This window comes from Lutra lutra, chromosome 4, assembly GCF_902655055.1.
Source record: "Lutra lutra chromosome 4, mLutLut1.2, whole genome shotgun sequence".
NCBI lineage: Eukaryota > Metazoa > Chordata > Mammalia > Carnivora > Mustelidae > Lutra > Lutra lutra.
The window spans coordinates 178,406,776-178,417,920 of NC_062281.1; the positions used below are offsets into that span (position 1 = coordinate 178,406,776).

The 11,145-nt window shown below is 46.1% G+C and overlaps 1 long non-coding RNA gene across 1 annotated transcript; it reads right to left on the minus strand.

Annotated features, from left to right (window-relative positions):
* Window positions 1-1,104: 1,104 nt before the first annotated feature.
* LOC125098646 (uncharacterized) lies at window positions 1,105-11,085 on the minus strand. The gene is made up of 3 exons (XR_007126901.1): window positions 10,068-11,085; window positions 6,325-7,337; window positions 1,105-2,266 (listed from the first exon to the last, which is right to left on the minus strand). It is a non-coding gene; the product is annotated as an uncharacterized LOC125098646 (long non-coding RNA).
* Between the last annotated feature and the right edge of the window lie 60 nt (window positions 11,086-11,145).

Genomic DNA, 11,145 nt, shown 5'->3' on the forward strand with positions numbered 1-11,145 from the left:
GCATCAATCCTAGGCGGAAGATTATACTTTTGCCCCCTTCCCTTTCTCTTTCTCTCTCCCCTGACTCTTTCCTCCCGCCTACTCCCTCCCTCCCTCTTTCTTTTTCTCTTTTCTTTTTTCTTCTTTGTTTCTTCCTTTTCTCTTTCTTTCTATCTTTTCTCTCCCTCTGTGTTTTGGTTTCTTCTCTTCACTATTACTTTGGTGGTGTGGTGGTGATGATTCATGGCAAGATGATCTTTAGTTTTCTCTCTCTCTTCCTTTCTTTCTTTCTTTCTTTCTTTCTTTCTTTCTTTCTTTCTTTCTTTCTTTCAAGATTTATTCTGAGAGAGCGAGCACACCAGTGGGAGGAGGAGCAGAGCCAGAGGGAGAGAAGAGGACTCCCCGCTGAGAGTTTCTATCCTACCACCCTGAGATTTTCAACCAAAACCAAAAGTCTGTTGAACAGATGGAGCCAGCCTAGGTGCCCCAATCTTTTCGTTTTCTTTGTCTTAATTTTATTTGTTTTTATAAGGCTCTCTTCTTTCAGTAAAGTTTGATTGGGCATAGTTTATCAATCATCACTTATTAGCAATAATTGCTCCAAACTGAAAATAAAAATAAAAATAAAAATAAACCTCAGTTATTGGTGGCAATGTAGGAATTGGTGGGCAAACTCTGATAGACAGAAAATTCTGAGCTGGGGCACCTGGGTGGCTCAGACCTTAAGGGTCTGCCAGGTCATACTAGGATACTGGGATCAAGCCCCGCATTAGGCTCCTTGCTTGGTGGGAAGCCTGCTTCCCCCTCTTCTACTCCCCTGGCTTGTGTTCCCTCTCTTGCTGTGTCTCTCTCTGTCAAATAAACAAGCAAAAATTTTTTAAATAAATTTTTAAAAAGATTCTATTTATTTACTTATTTGTCAGAGAGGAGAGAGTGCACAAGCAGGCAGAGGGGCAGGCAGAAGTGGAGTGAGAAAGAGGCTCCCTGCTGAGCAAGGAATCATGACCTGAGCCGAAGGCAGCAGCTTAACCGACTGAGCCACCCAGGTGTCCCATCAAAATCCTTTAAAAAAAAAAAAAAAAGAAAGAAAGAAAGAGAGAGAGAGAAAATTCTGAGCTAAGGGATTAGGAAATAGTGGTATGAACTGTCCACACTATTGTCATGGTGACTTTTTTATAGTAAATTCTTACTATATATAGACTCTATTCTGGGTCCTTGGGAAAATTAGGAAACATGAGTGAACAAAACAGACCCAAACCTCCCATTCTCTAGTGGGTAAGGGCATACAGTAAATAACTTACTTTCTTTCTTTTTCTTTCTTCCTTTTTCTTTCTTTCTCTCTTTCTTTCAATTCAATTAGCCAACATATGCTAGTATATCATTAATTTCAGATGAATAACTTCATTTTTAAAAATGCAAATGATCTCATATAATATGGCATATAGTTAGGAGGTGATACACAGAAGAAAGAAACTGATCTAGAATGGATGAGTGGAGAGTAGTTGCAATTTTAAACAGCATGAGTGGGCTGGGCTTCATTGAAATGGTCACATTTTAGCAAAGACTTGAAGGAGATGAGAGTTTTCTCTATGGATATCAGGGAGTTGAGGGTTTCCAGGAAGAGAAACCAACCAATGCACAAGTCCAAGGGACAGCAAATTACTTACCCACCAAGTACCTGTCTGCACAGATGCTACCTCCTGTGGGCATTAGGGGATCACCTGTTTAATCTCTGTCTCTTGTACTCCGTGAGGCCCATTTAATCTTTTTATCCCATGGTCTTTATTTCCAGGGCTCAAGCTCACCATCAGTAAATCCATTCCAAGTTCCACCTTGATGGACTCTTTCTTTTTGAAGGAGATGAGAAAACTGAGGCTCACAGAAGTTAAATAGGTTGCTGAAGTCTCTTCAGTTAGCAGCCTGGTTGCTGTGCCCACCCACACCTTTAACCACTGTGTTCCATTTCCTTCTGACCATGGATAGATATAAAGTCATGACTGGTGCCAACCACCCATTTTGCAGTCCTCTCCACATCCTGCCTCTCAGACTCCCCCATTCTTGTCAGGCAGCTCCTCCCAGCTTGCTTACAGAGAAGTGCGGTCCACAAGTACCCTCCTTCTTCTCCATCATGGAAACGCATGCATGGCAACAACCCTCCTCTGTCTTGCCAACATTGAGACATCCTAAGGCGGCACCTTCCCTCCGGATCCAGCAGTGAATCTTCAGGAAGCGGCTGCTCAGGACCACCTCAGTTGTCTACGCAGGGCCACCTACACCAGGGACAGGTCTGCAGGAGGACCAGAGCCAGTATGACATCTCAGAGCCTCCTGGGATGATGACATAGGAAGGGGTACTATTCTAATCTGGGTAGAGATGTTGTGAGGATATTAGCCCAACCCATCATGACTCCCCTTAAACAAAGACTCCCCTCACAGGAGGTGAGACCCTTACACCATGATGGCCCTGGGGGACCCTGATCCACTCACAATCTCTTTCTTAGGAACTGAACCTAAATTAAAAAGGTAGTATGGGGGGGCGCCTGGGTGGCTCAGTCATTAAGCTTCTTGCCTTCGGCTCAGGTCATCATCCCAGGGTCCTGGGATCGAGCCCCGCATCAGGCTGCCTGCTCAGTGGTGAGCCCACCTCTCCCCATCCCACTTCCCCTGCTTGTTTTCCCTTTCTCGCTGTCTCTGTCAAATAAGTAAATAAATAATCTTTAAAAAAAAAAAAAAGAAGGGGGCGCCTGGGTGGCTCAGTGGGTTAAAGCCGCTGCCTTCGCCTCAGGTCATGATCCCAGGGTCCTGGGATCGAGCCCCGCATCGGGCTCTCTGCTCAGCAGGGAGCCTGCTTCCCTTCCTCTCTCTCTGCCTGCCTCTCTGCCTACTTGTGATCTCTGTCTGTCAAATGAATAAATAAAATCTTAAAAAAAAAAAAAGAAGAAGAAGAAGAAGGTGGTATGGGGCATTTGGGTGGCTCAGTGGGTTAAGCCTCTGCCTTCAGTTTGGGTCATGGTCTCAGGGTCCTGGGATCGAGCCCCGCATTGGGCTCTCTGCCCAGCCAGAAGACTACTTCCCCCTCCTTCTCTGCCTGCCTCTTTGTGATCTCTCTCTCTGTCAAATAAATAAGTAAAATTTTTGAAACAAAACAAAACAAAAAGAAGGTAGTATAAAACTCGAGATTCTGAGACAGTCATTCTCTGTCATGTGTGCTAAGAGGTGGGGGAGCCAGTGTATAGAGGGAGGAACAGAGCAGGTTCAGGTAAAGAATGGGAGGAGAGAGAAGGGTAATTCCCTGATTCCTGCCACTCTGACAGTTCCAAGTCCTAGTCTCTGGAGAACCTGGTTGGAGCCTATCCTTGGCCTCCAGGAGACACTTTTTTTTTTTTTTTAAAGATTTTATTTATTTATTTGAGAGAGAGAGCACAAGCAGGGAGAGCAGCAGAGGGAGAAGGACAAGCAGACTCCCCGCTGAGCAGTGAGCCTGAGTAGGCCTTGACGTGGGGCTTGATGTGGGGCTCAATCCCAGGACTCTGGGGTCTTGACCTGAGCTGAAGGCAGATGCTTAACCTACTGAGCCACTCAGGAGCCCCCAGGAGACACCCTATAATAAGTTCTCCTAACTTCACTGAGCAGCCCAGTTGGGTTTCTGTTACTTGTCTGGCAAGGTTGTTTTTTTAGAGATACTAATTTGATTTGTTCTTTGATTTCTCTCTCGTTCCAACAGGCAGTCTGGGCTTTGGGATGTTTGAAGAACCCAAACTGTTTGAAGTCAAGGGCTCTTTTTGTCTCCTAAAAGTCGAATCTGAAGCCTGGCACTCAGGTGCCGGGCTGTTGTAGTCGTGGAATATGGGGCTCCTGATCTCAGGGTTGTGAGTTCAAACCCCACGTTGGTTGTAGAGATTATTTAAAAATAAGATCTTAAAAAAATGAAGAGACAACCCTGAGGGAGGGAAGGGAGAGGAGTAGAGGGGAAGGAGGGAGGAGGTAGGGAGGGAGCCACTCTGGGAGTCAGGAGGCAGGGACATCTGCATCTTCAAGTCCTCTTTAGGACATTTTAGTTTCATGGATCAACAAATTCTGTTTTATTTTTTTCATGGTATCTTTCTTTCTTTCTTTCTTTCTTTCTTTCTTTCTTTCTTTCTTTCTTTCTTTCTATCTATCTATCTATCTATCTATCTATTTGGCTCAAGCCAGTCAGAGTTGGGTTTTCTGCCACTTGCAATACATGGTGTCCTGATACATGTCAAACAGTGATGTTTTTGGGGTGATGAAAGAGAAGCTCATACTTAAACCTTCCCTTCTTTCTGTGCCTGCTCTTTCCAAGGTTTGGGTTTTTTGTTTTTTTTGTTTTTTTTTTTAGATTTTACTTATTTAACAGAGAGAGAGAGAGCACAAGCAGAGGGAGCAGCAGGCAGAAGGAAAGGGAGAAGCAGACTTCCCGTTGAGGAAGGAGCCCAATGTGGGACTTGATCCCAGGACCCTGGGATCATGACTTGAGCCAAAGACAGATGCTTAACTGACTGAGCCACCCAGGCGCTCCCTCTTTCCACACTTTCTACTGAATTTGGGGTGAACTGTTTAAAAGTCATTAAAAAGCAAAACATAATGGAGATACTAGTGTTAAACGCATCTGGGCTTCTTATTTTGAATTTAAAGAATTTTCTCCCTTTCCTTTTTAAAAAAGCTCACTGTTTTTCTGTTTTGGCAGGCAGGTTTGGTCGGAGGGTTGGGTTACAATTTAAGAGCAGGTGCTTTGTACCAATGTGTGCTCGGTGGGGGCGAGGTGGGGGGTCAAGTCCGTCACATAACTTTCTGCTGTTGCAGTCAGTAGTATCTTGTGATACAGAATGCCAAATAATAAAATCAATAAAGCTAACCCTCAGACACGAATGCTATGCAGTAAATGTGCTCTTATTATTCAAAGCAGAAGAAAAGGAGGCGTAGTTCGAACCCAGACAATCTATGTTGCAGAGTCCATGTTCCTACCAACCCGGAAAAAAATTAACACCAAAACCAAAGCTGTCTCATTCTCAGTGCATGAAAACACAATGATATACTTCCTAATTTCTGGGGAAGGATTTTACAGCATTTTGCAAGTATCTCACCAGTACCGTTTGTTGACAAATGGACAAATTCTAATGCACGAGCACCTTCTCAGGGCTTTACTAACTCCCCTCCCCACCCCGGGTTGGGCTGGTCACCCCAGTCACTTCTGCCTGCCCTGCGCTGCTCTACTCTAATCTGAATTCCTCTCCTCCGCAGCTGGGTATATTCCAAGGGGCTGCATAAGTGTTCCTCAGAATGAGGAGTCTAGGGACAGATACTCTGGGGAAATGCATGCTATGATCTGCTTTAAAAATATGATTTTTAAGGGAGTCTTGGAAGATAGTGGAATATTAAAGGCTCTGAAAATTCCTGCAGTCAAGAAACCATTTTGTTGGGCGCCTGGGTGGCTCAGTGGGTTAAGCCGCTGCCTTCGGCTCAGGTCATGATCTCAGGGTCCTGGGATCGAGTCCCGCATCGGGCTCTCTGCTCAGCAGGGAGCCTGCTTCCCTCTCTCTCTCTCTCTGCCTGCCTCTCCGTCTACTTGTGATCTCTCTCTGTCAAATAAATAAATAAAATCTTAAAAAAAAAAAAGAAACCATTTTGTTTAATCCAGTATTTTCCCAATATATTTAACAACAGAAGCCTTGTTTGTGTGTGTAACATGAGTTGAAATCCCACATTGAAATCCCATTCTCTGGTCAGCTGGGGTCCCTGGGGTTGGGGGCTGATGAATTGTCCATTCTATCTCTGCTACAGAGTTAATTTTTATGTTAGGTTAAATCCTAACACTGAATAATGATGGTAATAGGAGGTGAGGCCTTTGGGGGTGATTAGTTCATGAAGACAGGCCCACACGGATGGGATTATTGCCCTTATAAAGGAGACCTCAGAGAGTCCTCTTGCCCTGTGTACTACGTGAGGACACAGAGAGAAGACAGATGTCTGTGAACAAGGAGGTGGGCTCTCACTAGATACCTAATCTGCTGGTGCCTTGACCTTGGACTTCTAGTCTCTATAACTGTGAGAAATAAAATTCTGTTCTTTAAAAGCTGCCCGGTCTGTGGTATTCTGTCCCTGCAGCCTACACCTACTGCTACAACCTCATGTGCTCAGCTGCTTGTCCTCTTCCTAGAAAATCACATCTACCCAATGAACTCTTTAGATGCCAGTATCTGGCCAAACCTCACTGGTCCTCCCATAGCCACTGGACACACATTTTGCCTGGGCCTTCCCAGGTTACAGTGTCCACTCTGGCCCCCACCTCTTCTTTGCTGTATGGACATGAGCTGCTCAGACTTACCTAAGAGGGCGTCATAGTTGTCCTTGCACGTATAAACACTCCCACCAGCTGGGTACTCATCCAAAGCATGGGCTCCTACTCCGGGACGACTGCTCTGGGTGCATTTAGGGAAACCTGACTGGACCCATTCAAGTCAGAGGACTTTGCTGTCCCCGAGCTGCTGGGTGATGAGGGCTGTTGAGCAGCTGCTGTCTCAGGTGACTAGGCTGCTGTAGCGCCAGTGCTCGGGGCTGATTCCACTGGCCAGGAAGGTGTCTGTGTGGCAGCGCAGTGATGTGTTTTGGACAGTATGCTCATCAGGAGGGCTATTGTTGGGACTGGGTGTGCAGCTGTAGTTTCCCCTTGCGGAGTCCCAGACATGCTTGTTCCAGGAACAGTCATCCCTAGGATGGTCAGGGCTATTGAAGTGGTGTGGATGACTGCACTGGTTGTCGTGGGTAGAGATTCTTTCACATTGGTGATCTTGTTCAGTGTGGTTGGGGAAATCATTGTAGCTTACTCCTCAGACACAGTGGCTGTCATGGACCCCACTGATAGGACGCCATCACCTGGTATGCTTAATGCTGTTAGAACTGTGATCGTGGCTGATATCTGAGAGTCAGTGGACACTGATGATTCCAATCCATTGATTATGGAGCTTGATGCTAATGGGGCTCTGATTGGAGCTCTCTGATTCTGTTTTAGTGCTTAGCTGAAGTAGCTGTTCTAGATGAGGCTGTGCTTCTGGATCTCTCATTTGGAGTCTCAAGTATTGGGGTATTCTGCTCAGTGGACCCAGCAGAGCTGTTGGCTTGTGGTAAAATGGGAGTAGCAGCTAGTGGTGTACTCTTCTGGACTCTGACATTGCTGTCCTCCTGGTTGTTGGTGAGAGGTTAAGGGGAACTGCAGAGCTGTTGTCTCTCCCATTGTTGGAGAGAGCCAAGGTTTCAGTGAGCATGCTGTAGGTCCCTTAGGCACAGAGATTTTTGTGGAGTCTGCTGTATTTGATTCAACTCCCTGAGTTGTAATAGTGCCTGTAAACAAACAAACAAAAAGAAACCAATACACCTGTTCCCTCCACCAATTCAGAGTTCTTTTCAAATGTTCTCAGTTGATGAAGTATCTTTATTTGAAGAGTCAATAAAAATCATATCAACACCAACTACACTATTGCTGACTTGCTTTCATTTATGTGCCAGCCCTGTGCTAATAGATCTTAACTGATGCATGATCTTCATTCCTCTTACAGATGAATTTCACCAGTGCTGGCAATTAAGTCTCCTGTTCAATGACTACTCTAGAGACAGAGTCAGCAAAAGATGGAAATCTGCAATTGCATTTGGTCTTCAGTATCCAGATGACTTTCTTTTCTTTTTTTTTTTTTTAAGATTTTACTTATTTGACAGAGAGAGAGATCACAAGTAGACAGAGAGGCAGGCGGAGGGGGGAAGCAGGCTCCCCACTGAGCAGAGAGCCCGATATGGGGCTCCATCCCAGGACCCCGAGATCACAACCTGAGCTGAAGGCAGAGGCTTTAACCCACTGAGCCACCCAGGTGCCCCCCAGATGACTTTCTTGATGTGAGTTTCCTACTGCATTGAATATGGTTCTAATATTTAAAGATATACATTTTTGGGGTAATGTGATCCCTAATTGCAATCCAAGTGCTTCATTTAATGCAATAGCCGTCCAGGATAGTTTTGACATCATTCTGTTTTCACCTTTTCCAAGTAAGGTGCTGTTCCATTGCACAAGTATTGTTGCATTGAATCCTCACAACCAACATGAGGAAAAGATTATTATTTCTATAATAATGAAATGATGAAGAAACTAAGGTTCAGACAGGCAAAGAGAACTGTGCAAAGTCACACAGCCAGGAAGTAGTGACACTGCATTTGAAACGAGGTCTGTTAGATTCTAGAGCCCAATGTCTTCCCTGTCGCACTCTACCACCTTGCAAAAATGTAGCTTCATACTCCTGGTTGAGCCAACCACTCTAGAGAGAAAGTCCCAAATCAGCTAAGAGCTGGGTCTCTTGGAAACCTTCCTCTTTCCCCTGGGCGAGGGGCAGAAATAGGTCCTTAACCCAACACTCTCTCATTGCATCCTTGGCACAGTCGTCAAAGGACTAATTCCAAAAACTGGAGGTGACCCAACCCAGGTGTTAGGCTCATCATCCTTCCCACAACCTAGCTTTGAAGAGGCACTAACCCTTGTCTTCAATTCTGCCCCCATCTGGCACCTGCCCCCTCCACACCTCACTTTATTCTAGCCTTGTGCAGAGCTAAGGGGTCACAACAGGGCAGGAGAGCTGGCCAGAATGTGTGGAAAGAGTAAGAGGACCTAGGTTCTAGAGCTGGCTCTATTACTGAATTGCTGTGTAATCTTGAGGAAGACCCAACCCTCTTAATGCTCCCATGTCCCCCTCAAAACAGTCAGGGGCTTGGGCTCAATATTGTAGAAGTCCTTTAAGCTCCAGTGATCTGTGAGTCTATTTGCAACAAAAATCCTGACTGTAATGAATAGAGGCCATGCCACAGATTTTTATTTGCAGGGAGAGACGTTTCCATTGGATCTGATTTCATGTTTTTTTCCCCTCATGTAGTTAACCAGTTGTCCCTGCCATGCTATGGTAAAGTCCATCCTTCCCTCACTGATTTGTCATGCTATATGTCATTATATACCCAGACCAATTTCCATGCTCTTTTGTTCCTTTGGTTCACTTGTCTATCACTGCACCAATACCATATTATCTTACTTTAATGTAAATCTCAGTATCTGGTAGAGTGAATCTCCCATCTTGCTCTTCAAAATTATCTCAGCTATTGTTGGCTTTCAGTTCTACCATATAGTTTAGAATCTGCTTATCGAGTTCTACAAAACCCCTGTTGGGATTTTGGTTGGAAGTGTGCTACAATAATAGATGTGGTAAGAATGGACAACTTTATGATAATGAGGTTTTCCCATCCACAGCAGTATTTTTGAGAAGGAGTGGGGTGTAGGCGAGCCTCTGAAGTCTGACCTGGGATAGAATCATGTTCATGAGCCTCAGTTTCCTCAGCTATACAACAGGGATAGTAATAGTACCCACTTCGCTGTTGGTCATGAGGGTTAAATGAGAAGATACCTATAAAGCACTTAGCATGGTGCTTAGCCCATAGTCGGTGCTCAATAAGTAGAGCCTGCTACTAGTAATGATTATCCCCTCTGCTCCTCTCACCAAGAACGGTATCTGCTTCCTGGGTACTCGCAAAGATACTTCTCTCTGGCAAAAGTTATAGATTCATGGGGGCAATAAGACATCCAATTTCCTGCCACCTCCCAAGATCTTCCCCCATACTGTCCTAGAAGCTCAGGACCCAGGGCTGTACTCCTATCTGGACTCAGAAAGGCTTTGGAGGCGGCCATTGTTCTTCATTGGAGTAGGGCAGGGGAGGGCAGTAGGGGTCCAAGGCCTTCCATCTTAAGATGGAAGAGGAAGTGCCTCTTCCATCTTAAGAGGGAACAACCCAATCTATTGGCCTGGCAACAGATGGGAAGGACAGACAGCAAGGGAGAGACAGCTGGGCTGATACACAAGATGGAGGGAGTAGACAAAGATAGCATCCTGGAAGAGGATGGATGAGCAAAGCCAGAAGTTCCTTGGAGGTTATCCTGTCATGCTTCTGCCTCCAAATTCACTGGTGTCCCAAGCCATTCAGACAACTTAGGGTTGGGCGGGGGATGGCTATACTCACATTATATGATCTTCTTGGGGACATTACCTTCTGTCTCTTCTTTTGACATCTTCTTCCCCTCTATTCGGGTCTGTGAGAGCCCCCAGAGCAGGATAGATGGAAAAGGTATAATGTGGGTGCTCACCAGGAAGATTAAGGTCTCCTTCTGTAAGAGATGGCAGTAGTTGCAAAAGTCACTGGATGCCCATGGCCCTGCTGGTTGATGGTCCTGGAGAGCACTGAGCTCAAACAGGGGAACAGACAGCAGCTCCAAGACAGCGAGGCGCTGCTGGCACTGGTGCCATCTCTCTTCTGCCTGAGTATACTACCATCCCTGTCCCCAGTTGTCCAGACTCTTTCCTAGCTGGCCCCAGGGGACTTTACAGGGTTGGAACCAACGCAGACAAGAGGTGGATGGAAGGTGAAGTTTCCCACCAGCTGCAATGAGTGGGCCTCTGGGGACGCCCATTCCAACTGGTAAATATTCCCAAGGCCTCTGTCAGCCTTTGCTGACCAGCTGGGCAGAACTCTGGGCCTTCCAGCCTTCCCCCCAGCACAACACCAGGGAATTCGAGTCTCAATGACATGGATGATCTTACTGGTCTCCCAACTCTTGGGCTAAGAGCCGGCCACTTGATTTTAGAGCTGCAGATCAATCTCACCGTCTCCCCACTGCACAGCTGGGGAAAATGAGGTCCAATGACTTACCCAAGGATGAGAATCCAGACCTCCAGGCAGCTCTTCCTAATGCTTATGACTGCCGCAACTTTCTCAGATTCCTGCATTCCTAGCTCAGGAACTTGCTGTGGCTCTCAATAGTCTTTAGTGTGAAGGTCCCAAGGAGACCTCCCACGTCCCAAGTATCCCATCAGATCTCATTCATCTGACCCACAAACTCTTTCTGCGACCTTCCGGCAAGCTCCAGGGCTCCTCTTCTCTGGAAAGCTGTACCTACATGACTGGTCGGTGTGACCTCATCAGACTAGCCCCCTTCACCCAGAATGAAGACCAGTCTTCTCTATCTTGGGGCTGTCTCCTTCATCAGACTAGGGCTCCCAACCATGAGAACCAGATTCCCACCCCCTCCCCTGCCCCCCCCCAAAAAAATTAGAACACTAAGGGGAGA